At 35.6% G+C, this 25,753-nt stretch overlaps 1 protein-coding gene across 4 annotated transcripts in view; it reads right to left on the minus strand.

The window, feature by feature from the left end:
- The window catches only part of BRINP3 (BMP/retinoic acid inducible neural specific 3), a 338,833-nt gene extending 318,421 nt beyond the window's left edge, over nt 1-20,412 (minus strand). The window contains exons 1-3 of one of the 4 annotated variants that reach the window (XM_032466774.1): nt 15,307-15,317; nt 10,386-10,390; nt 4,454-4,463 (exon numbers count right to left, since the gene is read on the minus strand). The gene's annotated coding sequence lies outside the window, so the exon portion shown is untranslated. Of the gene's footprint in view, nt 1-4,453; nt 4,464-10,385; nt 10,391-15,306; nt 15,318-17,270; nt 17,753-18,607; nt 18,692-20,281 lie in introns of those variants that run through there. The other 3 variants (XM_032466775.1, XM_032466776.1, XM_032466773.1) reach the window with 3 other exon arrangements.
- Nucleotides 20,413-25,753: the final 5,341 nt, after the last annotated feature.

Below are 25,753 nucleotides of genomic sequence, written 5' to 3' on the forward strand. Positions count from 1 at the left end.
CCTTATAACTCATACTTTAATCCTGATCTATATCAATATGAGAGGTATACAGCAATAATTTTGCAAGTAAAAAGTATCTCAAAACAGTGATACAATATGACTGACGTAGGTCATCAGATTCACAGTTTTACCCACTAAACAATTAAAAGGACCAATACCCACATAATACACGATTTGCTCCCATCATATGAGTTGTTTATGTAGTTATTTGAAAATATGATGGTTAAAAAATGTCCTCTCTGTAAACAACATACGACATCTTACAAGTGAAGATATTTTAAAGACGATTTATCATAAGAAAGGACAATATCATATAATGGAAAGATTTTGGATTAGGAGTTAGGAGATCCTGGAACTCTATTGATTATTTATATGAATGTACCATTGTCAAATGATTCAGCTCATAACTTCCAACTCTGATGAAGAAAATAGATTTTTGTATGTATTGTTTTTCCGACGTGAGAACCATACCATTTATCTTAAAACAATATATTTCATTTTCATTCATAAACTAAGAATTATTATTATGTGTAATAGTATAGAATAATCCCCCTATGACTAATAAATATTTCTTATTTGTGAAACACACATTTTTATTCTGCTGATCAAATATATGCAAACTAGCATCACTTAATCATTGCTCCCAAAAGGTTATACTTTCTTATGTAAAGCAGCTAGAATCGTACCTGGCATGTGGTAAGGACATTAGGAGTGTTTCAAAGCATAGTTCATACTTGTAGGAAATCATGTAATTATATATCATAAAATTAAACCCAACTCTTCATGGTCAAGCACATGATTTTGTAAGACACAGCACATCACAAAAGTAGGATACAAACTGACTTAGCTGGCACTGAAGGTCCTATTCTAAAAGTCTGTAATGTTTCAATATATAATTACCCAGGGCCACTACTTTTATTCTTGTCTTTGCCAAATGTGTTGATGTTTCACGGTCCTTATATTCCCTAATCTTAACATATGCAAAGATTTTCTGGAATTATGTACAGGGGAAACTACCTAAAAATGTTAGTGGCAGGTTTTAATTCTGTTTCTTCAACTTCTGCTATGGATACATGTTCTTACTTCTCTTCAGAAATGAGTTTTTCTGAAAGAACAGTTTATTGGCACAAGGCAATAACAATCCTGCTCAAATTTGAATTAATTTGGGGGGGTCTGTTGAAATAATTACATTTATAAGGTCTTTTTCAAGAGACGTAGAGTAACTCTACTATGATACCCAACAGTTCTACTGAAGTCTTCTTTGAGAAATAACTTTGAAGAGTTACAAAACAGGAAGAAATGTAGTGTTAAAAATACATTAACATATTAGTGTGTCTAGGCTTCCAAAGATCCGAAAGACAAGTGGCCATTAGGCTTGATATTCATGAACGAAAGAATCTTTATTAACCTAGTTTGTCACAAAAGCAGGTAAACGAACATTTGAATCACCCATGTATATGAGCACTAATTTTAAAGTTATTACTGCATAGCCTTCATCACATGATAACTTTATGATACAGATTACCAGTGACAAAGGAATGAACAGAGTTCCTTTGAGGACATTTGGAGGTCACTACTGAAGTAAACAGCTAATCTTAGAGGTATTTCTAGGAAAAGAAATCATGCAGCACAATGAAAGAGAGCAAAAAGTATTAAACTGACAAGGGAATTCATCAGTTCTACTCTCTGGAGTGCAGGGATAGTGCAGAATGATTAGGAATTCACCATTCCTGAGTAAGTGCCTAAGAAAACAATGAGGGAAATAACAATGTCAATAAAACAACTTTTTCCAGAACACATAAGGGTGTATGTTATGAAAAATAAAAGAGATTAAAGATCAAAAAACAACAAAACAATAAAAACAAAACAAAAACTTGAGTTCATGTTGAAAAGTGGTGTTTCATTAAAACATGGTATCGATCAAGATTTTATTCTCATAAAATAAAAGGAAGAAAAAATATTGAAATATCACACTATTTAAAAATACATATTTAGTACATGGCCTACTCTTATAACAGATTATTTCCTCACAAAATAAAACTCAGTGAGAACAGTATCAATTCATGCAACATTATTACTTACAAATACCCAGTGGCCTTGAAAATCTGTGCAGAAGAAAACCCACCAAAAGGATGTTACATATATACTAATATATATAATACAATACATAAATACATAATAAACACACAAATTATGATGTATATATTTTCTAGTACATAATTACTCTTCCTCACTAGCTCTCTATAATTCTATTCCAGGGTGGCAGTGCATTACTTCTATCTAAAATATCGACCTATCTTGTGTATTTGAAATTCATCAAATATTGAAATTTATAAAATATGTCTTATCATATTAAAACTGAATTTCTAGTGTACCTGAAACTACAAAGATGAGAATAGGACTATGAATCACTGACACAGACTTACCATCCTTTAGACTGTCGGTCATATTATAGAGGCTCATCTTTTAGACCATATCTCATTATGCAACGAGATGGTATCTCAATGTTAATGATTCCTATTTGTTAAACAATTAGCATTGCATGCTCTAAGATTTCTTTTATGTCTGCATTTGGACTGACTTTTACTGCTAACATGTCTAAGATATTTTCTTAGGGAGTAAAATCCACTTGGGATCTTGCCTATGCAAAGAAGTTTCATAAATAACTGCATCAAAGATATTTTTTTCTTTATTTTTAGAAATAGAAAACCCACGGAAAAGCTAAGAGACTAGTACAGTGAACAGACGTATCCTTCAGCTAGATTCACCAATTGTTTATATTTTACCACATATTCTAGTCAGTCTCTGTCTGTCTCTCTCTCAACCCCTTATAAATTTTTTTGTATGGAACAAGGATCTAAGGAAAATTGACTCATTTGCCAAGGTCATACACCCATTCTCCAAATTTCTCAACCTGAACAACTACTATTGCTCTATAAAATAATTTCTTAACATTCGTAATCACAAATATTGACATTTGTAAGCATAAAAAGTTGAATTGTCAAAATAAAGTCTCCAATTCCCAAAGTGATTGTATTAATTTAAAAGCCACATTCTTCTAAATAATTGAATGTTGGGAGAAGGTATAGCTTAATGGTAGAGTACACGCTTAGCATGCATGAGGTCCTCCATTTAAATAAATAAACCTAATTGCCTCCCCGCTTCAAAAAAAACAAATAATTGAATGTAATATATATAATTCTTTTAAGTATAAATATTAGAATCACTTTATTGTTATACATTTAATTCTATTAAAAAGTATATTAGTACATAATAGTCTCAAATTCTAGTAAAATATATAGCACATTATTATATGTATTACATCATATATGGTAATTATTTTATTATATATTGAAATAAATGCTAGCTCTGAAGTAAATAACTGTTAAATATAACATTGTATAAGTAAATGAACAAGGGAAAAGTTAAAATATATTTTAACTGTAAATTTTCAGTAGTTTCTCCACCATTGTTCATTGTTTATATTCCTATTTAGTGTGGACAGCAAGCATAAAAATCTTAGTGATCATTTACAGCATGTGAAATACTCTGATATGTTTTGAGACAGAGGTAAACCACAGGTATCACTAAAAATGCCACTTCTGTCCTTACAAACTTAGAATTAATTGAGGGAAGCCTATGTATGGCAGGACACACTGCCTGTGGCAACCTCTGTTAGAAAAAAATACCTCTGTCAACTAAAACTCAACATCCTTCAGGTTTTTCTCTTGTTCCTTTATCTTATAAATGATACTTCCATTCACTCAGATCTTTAAGCCCAAATCCTACCTTCCTCTACCTGCCAGTTCCCAAGGTCTGTGCATCCTGGAACCAAATCTATCACTTTCTTCCATACCCTCTTTACCTGACTGGGTCATCCTGCATCCCCCAAACCTCCCACCGTTGCCTCCTTTTTGAACGACTACAATAGCTTCGTCATTGGTCATCCCAACACCCATGTGGCTCTCTCCAATCTGTCCGTTTAACTAGAGTTATCTTACTAAAGAGCTCAGTCTGAACATACAACACTTTTACCCCCACTTATGTAACTGTACTTTTGGCCTCTGGATAACATCCAAACTTTAAAAAATTCATGAAATTGTCTTCCCTTGCTTAACTCTTCATCTGCACCTTCCCCTGCGTGTGTGCCGCCACTACGATCAACCAAACATCAGCTACGCTTCAGACATAATGTTGTTACACAGATTTACCCCACTTTCTCCCCATCCTCAGGATCTTCGCTTGTGCAGTTTACTCTACTTGAAGCACTGTTTCTACTTGGATCCCATCACCTGCCCAACCTTAACCAGTGAACTTCAGTCGAGATTGTGACTTTCTCAGCGAAGCTTCTGCGACCCCTCCAGGCTGACTGGCCATCATTTATGATGCCATTACTTCATCTATGATAGCACATTTACACTGCGTATTTATTTTAATATTTTTGTCTCTGCACCTGCATATCTCCCCTGACCCTAATTAGACTTGGTTTTAGAAGGACAATCATTGTTTCTATTTTAACGACAACTGAGTACAGTTTGCAAAATGCCTGAAATAAAGTTGCTTAATAAGTATTGTTTGAGTGAATGAATAAATGGTGATTAAGTACTAAACTGAGGTGTAATTAATGTCACATAGATGGCAAGATTAAGAAAACTTCTTCAACTTGGAAAATAAAAAAGAAAGGTCTCTGGAGGAGTTGTCATCTGAGCTAGGCTTCAAGATGACAACGGCTTTGATACTTGAGAAAAGAGAGAAATGGAGTTCTGAGATCATGATTTCTGTGTTCACACCATAATTAAATGGCATGTTCCAGTAATATAAAGCAAAACATTCTTAATATTCAAAAATTGTTCAGAAGTATATAAAAGTGTCATTAATTATTAGCTTTACGTAAAAATCCAAGGCATTATCATGAGCACATACATAATTGTGAAAAACTAGGAATCTTTTCACTTACATTCTATTATTCATGGTTTCAAAAGGTAGATCAAATGAATGAGAAACATAAATCCTCTTCTCACGAAGTGTTATGTTACATAGTATTGCAACTGTTGAATTTAAAGAATAGTAATACAGAAAAAGCAGTTGACTAGCTTTCCCCTCCCCCTTTGGAAGGTCATATACTAGAAGGGATAACTTTAAGCAAAGTCCCTCCAAACACTGTAGGGAAAGAGCAGAAAAAGACAGTGATAATGAAAATGGCATGCTACGGTTATTGTCTTCACAACAAAATTAACATTTATTGGGCTCTTTTGATATACCTACCATTTTGCCAGTATTTCCTTATTTTACCTCCGAGCTGCCAGTGTGGTATATATCATTATCACCGTTTGCTTATTTAGATGACTGAGGTTCAAGGTAAATAAACATGCAGGAGAGCAAGGGTTTAATGGCAGTTCTCTTGAAATCAGACTGAAAACCATGCTCTCCCTGTTAAAACACACTACAACCTAATTAGACCTAATTGTATATTGGAAGTTATTTATTAGGATTTCTGTTGCCACTTAATAAAATGCTTTTGAACAAAATAAAATTTTAAAGTGGATAATATAAATAATAAAAATAGAAAATAAAATTAAAATGGGAGAATTTTATCTCAGGCTATTATAAGCAAGTGACCTGAGTAACTACATATTATGAGTTTTCGTAATATAGGTTTTCATATTATGGGTTTTCAAAGCATATCTGCTCCATATAATTTAATGTTTTCAATAAAGACAATACTTTAATCAACTAAATGTGATTCAGTGTAATATTTTTTAAGACATGTACTATAAACTAAAAAAATCAGAAAACTAATGTTTTCAGATTATGTGTTATTTATTGGGTTAAAAAGTATAATTATGGTCAGACTGATTAATTTACCTATCTCCTCTTCAGAGACATGGCAAGATTAATCCAATAGGCTTGATTACTCAATTTTATTAAAATTTGCTTTATAGTATTACTAAAATAAAAAAAGCTATCCAACATACATAAAATAGAGTTGGTATCTCACAATGGGAGACATAATATCATTTCAGGGGAATGAAATGACTTTAATATTTTGTTGAAAAACAATGATGAATTTTCATTTAAGGGCAGTTTTCTTACATTCTCAAACATGCCAAATAATGACAAGAAGATGAGGATCATTTCTAAACAAGTATTATTTTAGATAACAATATAGTGTGAAAACTCAAGACTTGAGCTAAAATTATACATACATATTATATGTTACAGTAATATTTGGCAAGGAAGATCCCCAGATGTAATAACAATTTTAAAGGTGGAGCTTTCCAAGGGCAGCCGTTAAACTCAAGTTATTAAATTTGATGAACATATTCAAACCCGTATGGCTAACGTAATAATACATCATCTTCCTATATGCATTTACACATGGATTTTCATCTTTGAATGATCATAACCTATGTATAGTACGTAGTCAAATTATACAAAAGAGTGAGAGTTCCAGTATTCAACAATTTACATCATCACTTTAGTAATGATAATTTATGGCTTTAGTTAAATTCTAGTTACAATCTATAATTTTAGACTTCAAATGACCTAAAATTGCTCTTACTTAATCTAGACATTGTTTATTTAAAGGTACTGAATTTTTAAATAGCCTAATGGAGTAGAATTTGGCATTTTATTATATAAAGATGTCAAGAGATCCATCAAGTTATAAAATCTTGCATATGTTATGCAATATGTAACATATTCCATATATATAGGTAGGATTTTGCCACTCTCATTCCTGTACTTCACCAGGAGTATAGAGAAGTGATTGCTTTATCTTCGTGCATTTGTTGAAATAGAGAGTTACATGTAGAAACGGAAAGAAAGTCATTCTGACTTTTAGCTATGCTGTTTACCACTGGGTCTATCTAAGAATTGAAACAAAATTTAAGTTTCTCTTTTCCTTATGAATTGATAATTCTTGTACTTTTTCTTTAAAAAAAAAAAAGTAAAACAAATTTATAAAAAGCTGAAAAGTAGAGCTAATTCCTGAAGCAAAAAAAAACCACTCAACTCCAGGCATCACGGAAACCTGAGGTTACCCACGCAGAAACCATAGAAAGAATAGAACACACTTTTAATTTGAATCAGCAATTCTTTCTGAATTTTAAAGATACATGTTTGGGGGGGTTAATAACTATCTTAAATTCTTTTCAATATGGTGGTTTGAAAATTATTAAAATAACTACAGACTGGATGGATTTCCAACCATTAGTCTTCTAAAATTTTACAATATACTACTACTAACCTCTTAAACTCCTTTGTTCATATAACCAGATTATGAAGGATTTGCCGGCCTCTGTGCTTAACCCTGCCATGCACATAGTAAGGTTTCGGAACATGCAATGAATTGAACTCCTTTTTATTTTTTTTTAACTTTATGGAAGGCTTCATGATGTCTGCTTACACTAGCAAGAGATTGTCATTATACTAACACGTTAGTAATGCATTATTATTATCCTGTTTCACTTTCCCTATTCTTTAAAAAAAAAAAAAACTGCGCTTCCAATTTTAAATCATATTGTATAGGTTAAAACTGGCCTTAGAAGTGAATCTTTTTAGTCATTTAACTCTACTAAACCTGAATTCCAGAGGGCCCTCCTCATTATTTATTTTATTTAGCTGATCAGGCAATACAGCACCTCTGAATTACAGTTTTAAGTGTTTTCCATCTTAATGAGGGTTAGTATTCCTCTGAGGAATATATACTGCAGAGGGAACTAATCTCCTGCTTGATGCTGTCAATACAATCTTGTCCTACCAATAAAGAGGAAGTTAAGTGCTACTACCTAAATGGTGGAACTGATTAGAAAAAAATGAAGAGAAAGTGAGTTCCATTTCTTAATTCTGTCCGGAACACAGGAGAAATTATTCTCAAAAGCCCAAAGTTCAAGAGTCACGTAGGCTTTCTTTACATTTTAAATACAAAATATTTCAGTGTTTCAACATAAGTGATAATATAAAAAAAAATCTTGGTAAGATTCAAGTTATACTTAATTTTAATTCATAAGGAGAGTGGTCAGAGATGAAAGAACAAAGTTCAAATGCAGGAGGTTTAGACTAGTATACTTAGATGACAAAGTCTAATTTTGAAGTAAAATAAGAAGAATGCTTCAAAAAACTATTATAATTAATATTTTTGACCACCAAAGCAGAGAAACAGAAGACAGCCTAAAATAAAGATTAAAATAATCTATGTACAGGGATGGAGTGGAAATAATGTTAACACCAAGATTTAACAGAGTTACTATAACCAGCAGTATGATTCTAATTTTTCTAGCATGATCCAATAATAAAAAAGCATTCTAGTTTGTGAGGAGAATAAAATACTTCTTCTCAGGAAAAGAATTTTGTCCCATAAATACAAATTTAAAGGGAATCTGAGGAAACAGTCAATTGAAAATACATACTATGTACAAATCCATGTAAGTACAAAGATAATAAACCTTTTACCCCAACTTCTATGGGCAATGTCCTCACAGTTTGGCAAAGCTTTAGAAATGCTTTTTTTTGTTTGTTTGTTTGTTTTAATTTCTAATGATCCTGCGTAAAAGCTGAAAAGCAAGTAGCCTGTTGCTCAGCCAAGGCATTTATATGACTGTAAATAAAGGCTCACTGACATATTCTAAGAATAAGACATGATACTGGGGTAAAGTTCAGAAATCTTAGAGTTTAGAAACCAAATGCACAATAAATCTCTTGATCTCTAATGGGACTAAAACTTACTTTGGAGTTCAGCAGGCCTAGAAGGTGAAATCAGCTTTTTAATTAGAAGTTAGTAGGTGGAGAAACACAAACAGGAGTGTACCTTCTCAAGTCCCATACAAAGAAAATAATACATTTAAAGAACTTTAAAAGAAAGTTTAGTAAAATTATTTAAAAGTGTTTTTAAAAGATCCTGATTATTTAGGCCACAGGAAAAACTTCTAAAATTTCATAATAATAATCTTCAGTTTCTTTTTATCTGTTTGTAAGGATATGAAACTGTTCAAACTTTTCAAAGTAGGAGTGTGTGGTTATAAACACTGTCAGCTAATTCTGGTTACAGAGATCATACAATTTACAGGAAAATAATTCTGTAATAAAGCAATAATTCCTGAAATTCCTGTAACGATACATTAATTAATTCCAGTATAAGCAACACATGGCAAGGATTTGTGCTGTTTTATCCACTAAGACGTCTGTAACACCAAGAAGACACAAGTAACACCAACAAAAGAACTTGGCACAGGGAAGACTCTCAATAAATACATGATAAAATACGAAAACTAAATTTGTAAAGTGCACTCTTATAATGTTAGTATGATTTTTATTCATTAATTTTAATTCCTAAAAATCAAAAGGTATAGCCCATAGGAAATGTTTCCATGTAAAAAAAAAAAAAAAAAAAAACTAACATTGAAACAAATAAACAAATGGAAACCACACAATCAGATGTCAATGAAATCATCACCCTGAGAATTATTATGACTTTATTTGTGGAACTATACTGATTCCTCCTTTTCTCTTTAATAGTTATCCTTTAATACTCTCCGTAGAAAATACATTCTTTACTGATCCATCTCTATACTGAGGAATTTGACAACCCTCGTCTCTTAAAGAGAATCCTATTTTACACTATCAAAATTGGCCTTGTGTGAAAATAAAATGAGTGGCCAAGCATTAAATTTGCCTGAATGGATTAATTACAACAAAGCGTACTTCAAATAGCCAAAAAAATAAGCCTCTTAAGTGCAATTGTTATGTCTTTTCATTGTTATATTCCCAAGATTTAAACCCAGTACACACCACTGATCAGACATCCAATAAATATTTTGTAAAAAAAGACCAAACGTTACAAAAAGACATGATCTACAGCAAGCAAACCAATCAAGCAGCAAGTAGTTATTTCTTTATCTGCTGTTCTCCAAAGCCTTCTGAACCACCATCTAATAAAGCACATTAGAACTTGGGGTGTTTCTAACTGAAGAACGCATCCTTAGCAATGGACTTTTGCAAGGCTTGACATATTTTCCCATGGTACTTACCCTTCTAATGCCTGGTCTTGGCAATATAGTCAAGCTTGACTAAATAAGCTTTTTTCTAACAATAAACACCTGCTTTCCCCATTATTTCCCAACATAGAATTTTGAAAACATTTAATGTTGTCAAGGACCACTCTTGTCGATACAGTACTTTTAACTTCTAAAATAGCGGAGCGCGTGCTTAGAATGTACGCGGCTCTGGGTTCCATTCTCAGAACCTCCATTAACAAAGAAAAAGAAACAGCCAGATTTTGAAGGATATTGTAAGAATGCATAAATTGGACATCTGTATAAAGACTGTTGAATATGAGCTAATAACCCAGCACGTCATGGACACACTAATGGTAATTTTTAAAATCATGTATCTGAACTGGTCAGGAAATACCTTCTAAGTAATAATCATAGAAATCAATATTGCAGGACTTATCAGAGACCAAAATTTGGTAGTAGATAAATTTTTAATGAACATCTAATAATTCTCCAGTTTCAAATCCTGAGCAAATAAATTATCTTCAGCTTAGATCTTTGCAAATCTATCTGTAAAAGACAGTAAGCAGGTCAAATTGTTCTCCCTTTTGTGATGAAAGAATCATGTGACGTTAAACTTGTGTTTACCTTTGCTAAGTTAATATTGTTGATGAGAAAGAAATATTTTTAATAGTTCATCACAGCAGTTTATATCAGAGTTGCTGTTTCGTACTATAAATCAGAATTCATTTCCTTAAATAGAAGCTGTTAAGGATAGATTTAAAAAGTTATCATGACATGAGTGATCTTTCACATTCATTCTGCCCTATCATCGTATGATTGTAATTTCTTGTGTCTTTTTCATTGGCTATACAAGAGATGTGTTTAAAAAAAAAAGTTCACATTTCAAGGGTAGATGGAAGATATAAAGTAAAATCTATTAGAATTCACTCTAAGAAGAAACATGAATGCTCGAAGTCATTTTTTTCCAGTTTTGTCACTGTTCAAACATACTGTTACCTTTTAGCAAAAATATAAAGATAGTTATACATTTAAAATGTCAATAATCTGTCCTTGATCTAAAAGCTCTCAAGTAAGGGGAGAAGTATTGCAAAAATGTGTGTGTGTGCGTTGCGGAGAAGGAGGGATGGAAATCCATAAGCTATGTCTCCACTCAAAGGTGAGAAGATGCTTAAAACTGGTACTTTCAGTCAAAAAAGAAACTTCAAGAATAATTTTAAAAGACATGTAGAGTGTTTCTTAAATTGCTCAGAACTGCTTTTTTCTTAGCTATGAATTTTAAGTTTCAATTCACAGAGAAGACTGGGTGCATTCCTCTGAGGTCATATTTTAAAAAATGAAGGTGCTGTTTTTGCGTGATCGTGAAACTTCCAGTAAGTAGGGAAGAGTTTATCTTACAAATTCAAAAAATTCACATTCCATCATAATTGCTTACTCAAGACAGGTTTTGGGGGGGGGGTATTTTATTTTATTTTTTGACTTTTTTGGAGGGGAAGTAATTAGTTTTATTTATTTATTTATTAATAAAGGCACTGGAGATTGAACCCAGGACCGTGTGCACGCTAAGCACGCACTCTACCACTGAGGTCTACCCTTCCCCCTCAAGACACGTTTTGAATTAAAATTAACAAGTTGCTTAAAAACGTCATTGGAGTGAAATTAGTAATAAGGAATAGAAAATATAGAAACTATACTTTCTAGTTGTTGCTGTTGACAATTCATGATTGGCTACTCATTTTTATTCTAAATTATTCAATTTTGGAAACTTTAATCTTCTTCCACGTTGTTCCATAGTATAATCTTGAAAATATTACTTATCATGTTTATAGAATGTATTGAAATTGTGTATATCGGTGACAGGCCTGAATAAATAATCAGAAATGCTATTACTGTAAATTCAATTAAAGCCATTCAATTTAACTGTTTTGAGTAAGGTAGACTTGATGTGTGTGTGTGTGTGTATATATATATATATATATATATATATAAAATATGTTTGGTGTTATATAAGAAAATGTTGAGACAAGTATGGTTGAATCACCTTAAGGGAGCATTTTTTACAACTTTCATATTTTATTCAACTTTTGATGATTTTCTTCTAAGTATTTAGATTTTGTTCATTACTATGTTTAAGAGATGTTTACTTCTGAAAAAGACTGTTCTACCATCTCTGTATATATGTTTACAGGGATGGTTTTTCAAACCATCAGAAATGTTACCACACGAAAGACAGGAAGGCCACTTAAATATATTGTCTACTCCAGGAACTTCCTGATTGAATTAACTTTTGTTCTATATTTACTTTAGCTACAACAGGAGGCGCTTCTCCACATAGTATTAAATTGCATTATCTGAAAGCAGTTACAAATACTTGCATCTTTAAAATGCATGCATATCAAAGATATAACAAATTACAAAAACACATGATAGGCAACCTGTGTAAACATATGTGATTTGTTTTAGGATACATTAGCGAACTCCTGCAACATTTACGCCTTGATTTGATTTCATCACTTTTCCCAAACTGGCTTCTATTTGTGGAGATCATCTGAAATGTTTTATAGATTACGTTTTTCAGTTGTGAGGGTGAGTGTTTAATGAATCTATTAAGTAGCAGTGTGTGTATGTACAGCCACTGTTTGACACTGAAAATCTAAAATGCATGCTTCCTTAATTCTGGTCTTCCCAAGGCTAGATTATTTTTTAATAGTGCAATATTCTAGAGATAGCTTTTAAAATTAACAAAATGCAAGACTCCAGAAAAGTTAATAAAAAACAGCTCAATCCTGATGAGGTTGGCTGGTCTTCACAGAAATCAGGAAGAATAAGTCTATCTATAAGTATTCTTTCACTATAAATCTATAATGGAATTTAAATGAAACACACCATTATGAGACTATAATTCTTACAGAGCAGAGAGCTACCATACGTTTGAATGTAATGTTAACATATTTATTAATTTAATCAATAAATGTGTATTTTATAGATTTAATTTGCTGGAACTATAACATGGTAGCTTCTTTATTAGCTATTAAAAGATATTTGTCATGCCTTGGGTGCTTTTAAAGGCATCCACACCTGAGTAAATTACGGTTTAGACATTAATATAAATCCTCCTAAAAAATAATTATAAGTAAAAATAGGTTACACTGAGGATAAATACTATTCTTAACTAAGCTTAAAAAATAAAAATTTTGATAAATCATTATGTGTAAGAAATAACAATGAATATTTAAAAAAAAAGAATCTATAAGACTTCCCAACTTATTAGACTGCATGTCATTTTTTCAAATCTGAATTGATGCTTTCTTGATTAAAAATAAACATTTAAAATAAAACAGAAACACACTCATAGACATAGAATACAAATTTGTGATTGCCGCGGGGAGGGGGCTGGGAAGGGACAGACTGGGAGTTCAAAACCTGTAGATACTGACAGGTATATATAGAATAGATAAACAAGTTTATACTGTATAGCACAGGGAAATATATACAAGATCTTGTGGGACCTCACGATGAAAAAGAATGTGACGATGAATATATGGATGTTCATGTCTAACTGAAAAATTGTGTGCTACACTGGAAATTGACACAACATTGTAAACTGACTATAACTCTATAAAATAAAATAAACATTTTAAAAAATTAACACAACTATTTATGTCAAGATAAAATACCTACTACTCCAATCAGCTCATTATAAGTGTATTAGTTATATCTTTCAATCTTAGGGGAAAAGAAATTGGTTAGAGAATTGTAATTGTGTTTATATCAATTAGAGTGTCTACTAGTTATTCATGATTTGTTGCTTTGAACACAAAATTGAGAAATATCCCAGAACTGTTTGCATGAATACTTTATTTCCAACATTAAGTATAGAAGAGCTAATTCATAGCTTATGAAATAATTATCTATGGAGACTTTGTAAGTAGATAGGTCTGCAAATAAGTAATTGGATATAAATATTCTTAATAACCCATCAAATATGCCTTGAAATGATAGTGATAAAAGCCTTAAAACATTATTGATGAGGATATTTGATGACCAATATAAAATGGTTAGAGTGGCCATTTGATATCATTAAAAAAAAAAAGCTGGGCCAGAACTTGCAGATATATTTTCAGTAGAAAGGCCATTAGTGTTTATGATTAAATTTCACCTTCAGAGAATCTTTTACTCTTTCATAGAATAGAATAAACATCTTTACACTATCCCCTCCTTTTAAGAACCAAGATCATCCATTAGCAATCAGTGATATTAAACACATTTTTTTTCCTTTTGGTCTCTTTTAGAACTCATAGATTGTAAATATTAGAGTCATAAAACCATACAGCAGTGCTTGGAGAAAGTGGTCAGAGTTACACTACTAAATGTCTAAATGAAATTACCCAAGTAGTTGCTAAATTAAAACACTAACAATGCTAGATGTCACCTAATTAATTCTGGTAAGCTCAATATGAGTTGATAAATGTTAGAAATTGCAAGTCTTAACTTTTCTCAAATTTTCTCATTATGAAAGGTATTACATGAGAATGTGTTGATCTTCTTTTCAATTAAACTGACAGAGATCAGCCAGTTAATAATATAAATCTGTGAAGAAATCAGACTTTCACTAAACGACACTGCGAAGTCAATCAAGAACAACTATTTTTGTAAAAGTAACTAATCTCCCAGAACTTCATTAATGCCAAGGTAAACATAAGGTAAATAAGAACTAATTTGCTTTAAGCAGTGTACTCTCAGGTTGTTTTTAACTACAAAATATCAAAACAAAAGAAATATTACATAAACTTATTAGACACCATAACAACATAGACCAAAAGTATTTGATGCCAAAATAGAAAAAAAAAATCAGTAGAGTCAACATTACCTCTTTCATGGAAAGAAAATTTTATCCAGAAAACAAACCAACAACAACAACAGAAATCAAACATAAACGGTATCTTTCTCAAAATATATTTTGTTTTCATACCATTTGTGTTTTTAAAGCATCCTCATCTCTTATGTCCTTTTTTTTCTATGACAACACCATGAAGAGAAGTGGTTTTCAACCACATGAGAGATGAGGACAATAAAAGGTAGACAAGAAATCTGACTAGGACCACGTTAGTGAGGTAGATCTGGAACTGAAACTGAGGAAGGAATTCCAGATCCCTCTCTCCCTACTTTTCACAATAATCCACAACTAAGAGGTAAAGAGAAAAATACTGAGAATCTTAGAAGAGTGCCTCATTAATCATAAGTATTAATCATAATATGCAAATACCCTTGGGATATTTTAATAAAAGATAACCTTGTGCTAAACTTGCCAAAGATTAGTGTTACATTTCTCTTTGTGTCTGAACTTTGAACTTCGAATACTAATATCCAGTTTTCTAAACTATTAAAATTTTAGGCGCTTACTCTAGTCACTATGCTTATTTTGGAGATAATATGAAAAAAATCAAAATAACAGGTAATAGAGGAAACTGAAGCACAGGCTGATAACAAAGCATCAAAGTTCTGAAGTCCTATCAGTTGAGTTCTTTGCACTTGAAGAGAGAAATACACAAAGGCACTATTCTGAAAAGAAATTCCATTTTTATTGAAAGAACATACAAATCTAGGAGTAAGGCTAATTTCATATATGTCTGTGTGTATATAATACCCATACACACACACACCCTTAGAGTCTCAATGATTTCTTCTTACTTAGATTAGATTTACTTAACCATAATATACCAATCATTTTGCATGAAGAAAATCAAGATGGACTGTATTTTATAAAAATGTACATTTCCATGATAATGTTGAGTTTACCAAAAGAAAATCCCTCATGAGAAGCTAGAATCACATATTATCGGATTAAATGATACATGAAATCAATCATACATGGCATCATGTCTATTTCATCTGAAAACATTATCAAAGCAATGTCATTTAAAATAAATACCTTCTCCACTCACCCCAAAATGGACATACATATGTAATATAATATATAATAATGTCATGTTCACTGCAGTAGAACTCCAGAGGGCAAAATGCAAAAGAATTGAGGAACTGGATTTATTGGCGAATTATTCTCCAGTGGAGTAAAAACTACCTCTTGCATCAAACTAAGGAAAGCACTGTAACTTTGCAATTTTATGACCCAAAGTTGCAGTTATCTTTCCTATTTCTTCAAGATGTTACCAGTGAGCCTTACAAGCAGAAGAATTATTGATCAGGGATCCACATCAATAAACGTAAGTACTAAAAATATTTCTTGTATTAAAGAATACAATTTCTTAGAGAAGAGAAACTGTTAGAAATAAATGGAACTGTTTTAAGACTGTATCTTATTAATATTTTTTGCTTCACTGTGGGGACTCCAGACTCCTTCAACTTGTAAGCAAAACCTAACAATTCAATAATAATAACAAAACAATTTGAATAACAAAACAATTTAAAATAATAAAATTGTTTTGTTATTTTAATTGCTTCTGGGGTGGTTGAATGTTAAATCTGATAGTGGAAGAAATCTGTTGGCTGGCAACAGTATACATCTACAAAACTTGGAATTTTTAAAAGCTTTACTTATGGGAGCTTTTCCATAATTTTAAGAATTTGTTTAGATTTTATTTTTCAGTTTCCAACTAGTTTCCTAAGCCCAAAGATTTCTCTGCTTGGGTCATACATAGCATTGCCTTAAGGCAAGGTCTTTTCTCATCCTGTCTGACAACCCAAGCCACCTCCACCCCATGGATTTTTTTCTTTTCTTTCTTTCTTTCTTTTTTTTTTTTTTTCTTTTTTTGGGAGGGGAAATTGAGAAAATAACATGAAAATTCCCAAAAAACATTTCTCTCAAGAAGTCAGAATTAAATTGCTAAGTGAAGATGCTCTGAACGAGTTCTCCAATTGTCCTTAATATAGACAGGTCTGTGACCTTAACAATAAGCAATGTTTTAAGGCATTTCTGCAACAACTATGTTACATACTTCATCAGGGTTACCCATCCTTATCTCTGACTTCTACCATTCCCCATTTCTGCCTCTCACCTTGGCCCAGCTTATGGTTTTTCTAACACCGTTAAACAGTTAAATAAATGTACCTTGAACATTTAAATAAATGCATGTTCATGGTTTAATAGTTCATGAATATGAATATTAAGAAGTTATGCATCATAGCAGACCCATTTGAAAATACATATATTCCAGCCCGTGAAACAGGGATAAGTTATCATAGGAGAGGTCCACAGGTTATACTATTATCAATAAAATAGAGACATTCAGTCCTTACCTGTTTAACTGCATGATGCCAAATCTAAACAGCACGCAAAAGAAACAGTCCCCCAGATCGGAATCATCTGTCTTCCAAGCTGCTGTGACAGTTTTATGCCCCGGTGCTTTCTTCTTTGCTTACATATATTTGACTGGCTAGACTATTTGAAAGCAACAGTAGGGTTATTTTGCAACCCCTGTCCCCTCTTTCTCTTTTCGAGCCCCGGGTTAGCATCTCACACAGCTGGAAACATGCTTCTTCTCTTCGGAGGCTGAAGCTCCCCAGCGTTTCCTAGCCGGATGCCCATTAGAAGGAAGTCCCTGCTCTAAAGGGCTGATCACGTTCCTGACCTGGTGCAAAGTAGAACGTTCTCCGGTTCAACTCTTGGAGACTAGGAGAACAGCCATCAGAGACTTAAACTCTCTGCCACTGCTTGGCTGCAGAACCAGAGGTAACCGGCGGCCAAGAAGCACCACCCCCTCTCGCGTGGACGCGGGAGGAGAGCGCTCCCAGTCCTAGACCCTCCTACCTCCCACCCACCCACCTCCGGAAAAGGGCGACGGAGAAATAAAAGCCTAACTTGCAAGGGGGTAGTATAGAAGCTGAACGGCTCCTAGCCACCTTACAGACCAACCTCTGGCTCCAAGTTGATATCCAACTCTTTCTTTCCCCCACCCACCACCCTCCTGATGCCTGCCAGCTGGGGAAGGAAGAGAGGGTGTGACGGTCAGCAGTACTTTAACACGGAGCCTGAGAAGTCAGTTAGCTATTCGCAACCCAGCTGAGACGGATGAATACCGCGATGAGATTTTTATAAAGCAGGCATGCCGGAGAGCCGTCATTTCTGAGCCGTAGGTACAGCTCATTTAAAAAATAGTAAATAAATGCAAATGCAGACGGGTGTTCATCAGGGATTCCAAATCTGGCCTCTCGCACAGAAAAGGGGTTTTGCTCAAGTTCGGCGGGGGAAGGCTGGACATAGAGCGTCAAGCAAGGATGAAGCCCCCTGGCGCGCCCCACGCTCCGGGGCTGCAAATGCCCACCCCGGGCGCACGGGCGCACGTTCGCTGCAGGGGCCGCGTGCGGAGCCTGCGCTGCGGGGCGCGGGCAGGGGGCACGGTCCCTCCCGGGGCGGGTCATTCCCACTCCCGGCGCCAAGCCCAGGGTCATCCGGTCAACCGGGGACCTTGTCCTCCGCGCTCCCTGCACCCAGGTAGCTTAGGCGTTGCCACGAGCTGCGGAGAAACCTCCAGGCAGGGTCGCCTGTTGATAGCCGTCTGCTTAACGCCTCCCAGGAGCACATCTCCCCTCCACAAACTTGAGTTTCAGGTTATAACAGAGAAAAACGCACTCACCTACGTACCGTTCGTCTGTGCCTTCCCGGAGTAGACTAGGTTAAGAAGGAAAGATCTGGCTGCCCCGAAAGTTGGGGTTTTTTTTCCCACCCCCCACTTCCCTCCCTCCACTCCTGCGCAACGGCAGCAGTCCTCCAAAGGGGATGTTTGAATTGGTGAATTATGCTAAGCCCTCGTTTCTTCAGCTGAAGTCTCGGAGGCTGATGGCACTTGCCAGGCAGGACGACCAGACTGGGAAGGAGACCCGGTGGAAACTAGTGACGGGCGAGAGGCACCGAGGGGCGCGGACCGCGGGCAGCCCTGCTCTCTCGCTGGGAGCCCAGGGGGAAAGCCCTTGAAGCCCGAGACTGGGGGATGGGGTGACGTTGCAGCTGGAGTACTTTTCTTTCTGGAAGCGAAAAGGGCTTTTGAATTTAAAAAAGCATGACTTAGGTGGTCAGGTCAGCCACCGATGACGACAGAAATAGTTCTTTACGCGAATTTAAAAAAAAAAAAAAAAAGGAAAGAAAGAAAAGCTTGAACAGTATAGGTTTTTCACTTCCATCCATCCCAATAACCAGAAATACAGAAACCAGCAACTTGTTCTTATGGGGAGGGGTGGGGGAAGGTTCATAGAGAAAAACTCCAAACCTCAGTACTTAGAGATTACGGATACATTTGGGTTGGCATTTACTAAATACTGTGTCCTTGTCAATGTGTGAAGTAAAAGCTACGATTTAAATGTTTCTCAACATACCTATACTTAAAGGGGGAGTGATAATCATAACTGTCAGTTAAGCCCAGAAGAATATCCATAAAAGCCAAAAACACTGACGTATTAACATACTTATTAAAATTGAGTGCGGGGGTTGAACAAGTGTGAAGAGTGAGGCAATTAAATTTTTCATATAGTCTGTCCCTGAATTTCAATTATTAGTACCAAGATAATGAGTGCTTTCTTCTGATAGCTCTCTTCCTCTGAAATGGGCACTCCATGTCCAATTAACTGTTCACCAGCTCAATTCACAAAATCCAAAACATACTCCCAAATGTGATGCCTGAATTTAAGTACAACACCCAAAATAATGTGTCCATGTGTGATTTGGGATATTGTAAAAATAAAAATAAAAAATAAATTAAAAAATGGTGCACTCAAAACTCACACACCTCCTCTTACCATACGGTGGCTTAGTGCCTAGTATCCTGCTAAACCCATAAAAATACACTTTACAAAGTCCTCCCTCAGCCATGTAATTGCTTGCAATAAACAAATACTGACCTGAACAACCTTCTGAAGATCAGAGACAAGTGAACTTTCTCAGACCCTGCATTTGTCAGAAGCTCTCTTTTAAGCTCACTCTTAGATAAACATATAAAATTTGACCTTTCAAATGGCACAAGAATGTGTGCCAAGAAGCATTATTGGAAGGGGGGGGTTAATATCTCCTATACCCTGAAATACAAATGAGGGCAGAAATAAATAAAGGATATAAAAGGTGATGGGGTAATTCATTACATGGGCTGTGTCTTAGGAGCACAATTGCAAATAACATTGATTAATAAACACGGCTGCATAGAGCTATGAGTTCTGAAAGTGACAAAAAATGTAAGAAATGACACATTTTTAAACAAACAAGGCTTATTAGAAATAACACTAGCAATAAGTTTCTAAAACATATAAAGAGAGTAACTCACCAGAGGAAATTTCAGGAAGCGAGGTGACTGTGAGAAAAATACATCCAGGATTCAAACAGATATTCCATGATCTTCCAAATCAAGGTACAGTGATGAGCTGCAGGGTGGTGGAACTTTGAAATAATCAGCAGTTCCTGGTGGCATGTAACCAAGGAAAACCGGTTACATGGAGAACCACGAACCCCCAAAGAAGGGAAGCAAAATTAAAAGAGGTGCTTTTCATTTGGGGAGGGGCGGGGTGAGGGGGGGGGCTTATTTGTGGCGATCCTTAGGCAGACAAAGTGAAAATTTATGGACGGTACAGCCCCATACAGTAGGGAAAAATAGAAGATGGGTAACCCCAGAGACCAGGAGGTGGAGTACAGATAAATCTGCAAAGAGAAGTAAAAGGATGTGTTGAAGACAGCGAGATAAAGAGAGAACTAGTGAGCAAGGCTGTAGTCATCGTGATAGATAGAGCAGCGAGAGTGATTTAGGCTGCTGGGAAGGATCCAATGAGAATTCAAGAGGGCACCGCTTCGGAAATCCTGCTCTGATCTTCCCACTCTCAGTTCTTTGAGAGTTACCTGCGTTGGGAACATTATTACTAGGATTAATAGTATTCCATCAGTGCATTTCACTAGGATTTCCCTTGAACCCTCTCACTCGCAGCCACCGAGGGAGGCGTAGTAAGGAAGCCCAAAACAACCAACCACCCCCCAAATAAGCCACTATGGTCACTTTAGGATGACCAAATCATCCGCGATTTGCATTGGGGGCTGAAGATGCGGAGGCGGCGGGTCGCCAGGCGCTTTCGGGGGCGCTGCGCCGGGAGGCTTAGGCACGGGGCCGGGGGACCGTGGGCGGCGGCGGCGGCGGCGGCGGCGGCAGGAGTCCTTCCAGGTCCTGCTTCCTCGGCGAATCCTGCTGCCCGTGACTCAAGGCAACTGACTTCCGTCCGAAACCTCAGCTCCAAATGCCTCGCTGTAGAAGCTAGAGCTTTGGAGGTTCTGAGGACCGCCCCCGGGGGAGCAGGTGGCAGGCTGTGCGGCACCCTCTTCCCCTCCGTCCTGCACAGTTACCGAGGGAGAGTGGGCCAGAAACGGCTTGGCTGCCAAATGCTATCTTCCCATTTTCATAGCCCGATACCGCACAAACGATCGCCTGCTCGATCGGTAAGATTCGTTTGATTCCTTCTCCTCCTTCCTCTACGACCCCATCCTTTCTCCAAGCCCAAATCCCAGTCTCGCCTCCCTCTCTCTCTCTCTCTTTCTCTCACTCATTCAATTCAGGAACTTCCCTTTTCTCTTTGAACCCTACTTCCCCTAGGGACTTGCTTGTGTGCCTGAGGGGTTGCTTATTCTCTCTGCAGATGATTCACATTTCAGCTGTGAAATGAACCCCTCGCCGCCAGCCCCGGCACCCTTCTTAGAGGGGCTCCCTTCCTCCCCAGGGGTTCGCTCTCGGCGCTAGGATCTGGGTAAAGAGCGCCGCGGGAGTCTTTTGCCCTCTGCTCTAGCTTCCTCTGGACCCTGAAGCTTGAGCATTATCTGAGCGCTCTCTCTCTCTTTTTCTTTTTCTTTTTCTTTTTTTTTTTTTTAGAAATAGGAGGGAAAGGTAGAGTGGAAATTGATTTCTTGCAGAGAATGAGGCGCCGAGTGATAGAAGGAATAAACATTTGCCCTGGATAAAAATGTTCTTGGTAAGTAATCTTATTTTCTGCGGTTGAAAAGGAAACACATTGCTTCTCACTGCCCCATCCCCCACTCCATTCATTTATTTGCTCTCTGTATGTAAATCACGAGCTGGGTCAGTGGAAATTTTCTTTTCCTCCTTCCGAGGAGAGCAGTAACACGTAAGAGTGAATTTGAAGTAGGGGACTTTTAAGGAGGCAATATGAAGGCTCTAAGGTCCTAAATTTCCCACGTACAAAATCCAAACACAGAAAAAGCTGATTCCTGCTTGCTGGCCAAACGGGTGTTTAAGCATCTCCCTTATTTCTTCTCTTTCCTTTCTGAAAAAAAGAAGATAATTTGGGGTCGTAGTTCCATGCCTATGCTTTTCATATGCATTGATTATGTTCTAAAATAGAGTATAGTTTTTTCAGTTTCAGAAATGAGGATGTGTATTTTTCACATTTTTTTTTTTGGCCCGGAAAGTTAAAGCCATAGAAATCTCTTACTAACATGTACACCCTTGTTCCAGCTTTCGCACCAGGTACAAATTCATAGCGTCCAAAGTAGGTATCTGCATGTCGTGGTGATACCCATAAATTTATAAAGCCCCCTGGTGGTTGTGAGTCTATAGCACCCCCATTCTGGGAAGGGTAGGTGCAGGAGTGGGGAAAACCCGAAGTGCTCTTGACTGTGCTGACGTCATGTGTCACTAGCAGAATAACAAATCTTTCAAACTGTGTGAACTTGGTTTTTCAAGTGTAAAAGCTGACCTCTTGGGATGTGAACAGCTACAGGAGACTTGCTGTAAGAGAAATCATTGCAATTTTGATTTATGGAATAGATTTTACTGGTGAAATATTCATATTAAATTTTTTCCTTCCTTGTCATTCCTTCCACTGTAAACCCCTGACCCCCACATTTTAATGATAACGGATAAACCGATTGTCACAAAATGTATTCCTGAGCCAAACAGGATGGCCCTGACCTCTGAAATATCTGTTCTTAAAATCCCACTGATAAGGAAGTATTTCATTTCAGGCCATCAATTTTCTAGAAATCACTAGTATAAAATTCCAGAAGAGAGATAGCCAGGTGGGATATTACAATTGCACGGCGAACTGTGCATTTGTGCAAATTAGTATCCAAATTGACAAAGGAAAAATATTTCAGTAAGGACATGTTTGTTTCACTTTTTTTTTTTTTCTCTCCTCAGACTGAATTCCATTCCTAATGATGTTCCAGAGCAGAACTTTTTCTCCAGACATCTCAGTTTACCAAAAGGATGATTTCTGTGTATGTCTCTGTGTTTTAGAGAGACAGATGTTGCTGGGAGGATCTGAGGTCTACCCACATAAAGAGCATGACTATCTTCAATTACATTCATTACAAACAAAAGCCCTAATAGTTGTGATACAGCGATAGTGTGCTTGGGGGGAGGGTATAACTCAGTGGCAGAGCATAGCTCAGTGGCAGAGCATAGCTCAGTGGCAGAGCGTGTGCTTAGCATACACCAGGTCCTGGGTTCAGTCCCTCGTACCTCCATTAAAATACATGAGTAAATAAACAAACCTAATTACTTCACTCAAAAACAAACAAACAAGAAAAACCTTTTTTTAAAAAAAAGAGATGGTATGCTTGTCATACAAAAATTCCCACATGCTCCCTAAACCTACTTACCTAATTCGTTATTCAAATAAATAGAATTATTTGTTGAGGATCCAACTTGATTTAAATTACAAAATGTGATGTTAGTCATATTTGTGAAAAAAAAATGTGAGGCTGCTGTTCTTTTAAATATTTGGAGAAAAACAGTACAGGATAAAAAAGTATTAATTTTGTGACTCATGGTTCCTTAAGTTTAAAATAGTTTACAGCACTTAAAGTTTATTAAACAACATAAGCATTTGAATACTACATTAAATCATATGATTACATGTGATCAAACCCCAAATAGAGCCATAGGCTTTATATCTTTTAGCTGGTTTTTACCTTACGTACAAATCAGTTTGCATTGAGATGTCCCTCAAAAGTTATACATTTTAATTTTATGTTGAGCTTGTATTTTCTTGGATAACATCTGTGCACATCTGCAGTTGGTATTTTAGCATATTTTGTATTATGGGTAATGTTTTTGTTTGCTACTCCGGCTCTTCCTTCTTTTTAAGTATACAGGTACCACCTAATAGATTTCTTACCTATTAATCTGCTAAGACTTCGAATCTGAAAGCAATGTTCAAGATACCAGAGAAAGAATTAGAGAAATTGTGAAGCAATTTGCTTGTGAAGAAAAATACGTTCAGATTATTTTAATCTTAAATCAAATTTATAACAAAAATGGGTTACAGTAAGATAAGTAAATTCAAACTGGTCCTTGCATAAAAAAAGGGTTATATATGATACACACATTTATGCATATATAAATGGCCTCATTAGAATATTTAAATTTATTCATCTTAGTCTCTTGGCTATGTGCTAATTTTGGTTTTAGAGATTTCTCTTTAAAAGTGTTTAAAACTTCTTAAGTACCTAAGTGTGCCAGCATCTTCACAGCCTACCCCATGAGATCAATATGTGGCTAAACTGATCAACATATTCAAATCTCAAAAAAGTATGTTGGAACTTGAAGGGACTTTAAAGATGGTTTAGTCTAATTTCATCGTGATAAAGAAATTGAGAACGAGAGAGATTAAGTGATCAGTGTAGTCATACCATACTAGTAACCCAAGGGACTTTAAATGTGTCTTTCCTAAATTCTTAGCTGGTATTCATTCTAAATCAATTAAATTCTATTAGTACCTGCCAAAAAAACAAGTAGTGGTTTTGAGACTGAGTCAGGTAATAAATGAAGGAGAGAGAAAGTATTACAAAGATGAATAAACTGCAGTCTCCTCAGAGTTATTTTGTTGATAATTAACTCTCTTCATTGTCGAACGTTTTTCTTTCCGGGCCTTGTTTTATCCTCCCCTCCCCCCTCCACCCCTGCCCTCCATGATCAGGGAACATTTCAAGAGGTAATTTTACTTTCTCAGGAAGGATTCTCAGTGTTCTTTTTGTATGTGTATCGGGTTGTTCCCTAAACTATTTTCAACCACACAATACAGACTTAAACTGTAGATAATTCCAATCACCTACAAGATCATACTCCATCTTGTCTCCTCTATGTTCTGTTTTTAAATTTTCTACCTGCATTTGAGGTCATTTAAAACAGCAGCGATAAGAAACTGAGTCACTCAGCAAAGAATTCAAAAAAAAAGTAGCATATTATTTCCTCTCTAGTCATGTTATGATTTAACAGTAAACTCTTGCTTCATGGCCAGTCCGTTCCTCCAGTTATTGAACAACTCATCTTCTTTCATCAGGATGAAACTTGATTTCATCAAGAACAAAGTTGATTCTTCCAACTTGGTTATACAGGGAATGGGAAGGAACCAAGGTGTGGGGGACCAGACATAGCGCTGTTTTCCAGAAATAAACCAATAACTTAAAAACTTACAACATTACGTAGTTGTATTCATCTAGAATGTACTACTGAGCCTAATCTTACACATAATAGCACTCAATACAGACTGATTTGGTTTTTAAAAATACAGATATGGAGTAAGAGAGTGAATAAAAATCACTAAATTTGAAGATTATATGAAAAATATATGGTCTGAAGAAAAAGCATTAAGCACAAGATTAATTGCAGAAGCCAATGAAAATTAGAAAAAGTATGAAAAGAAATGTGAGATCTAAAATGGGACCACAAGGGAATGACTGACAACGAGTGGGAGGATTTTTATTTTCATGAAAAGATTGATATGAAGCAATTTGATCT

The sequence above is a fragment of the Camelus ferus genome, chromosome 23 (assembly GCF_009834535.1).
Source record: "Camelus ferus isolate YT-003-E chromosome 23, BCGSAC_Cfer_1.0, whole genome shotgun sequence".
Taxonomy (NCBI): Eukaryota; Metazoa; Chordata; class Mammalia; order Artiodactyla; family Camelidae; genus Camelus; species Camelus ferus.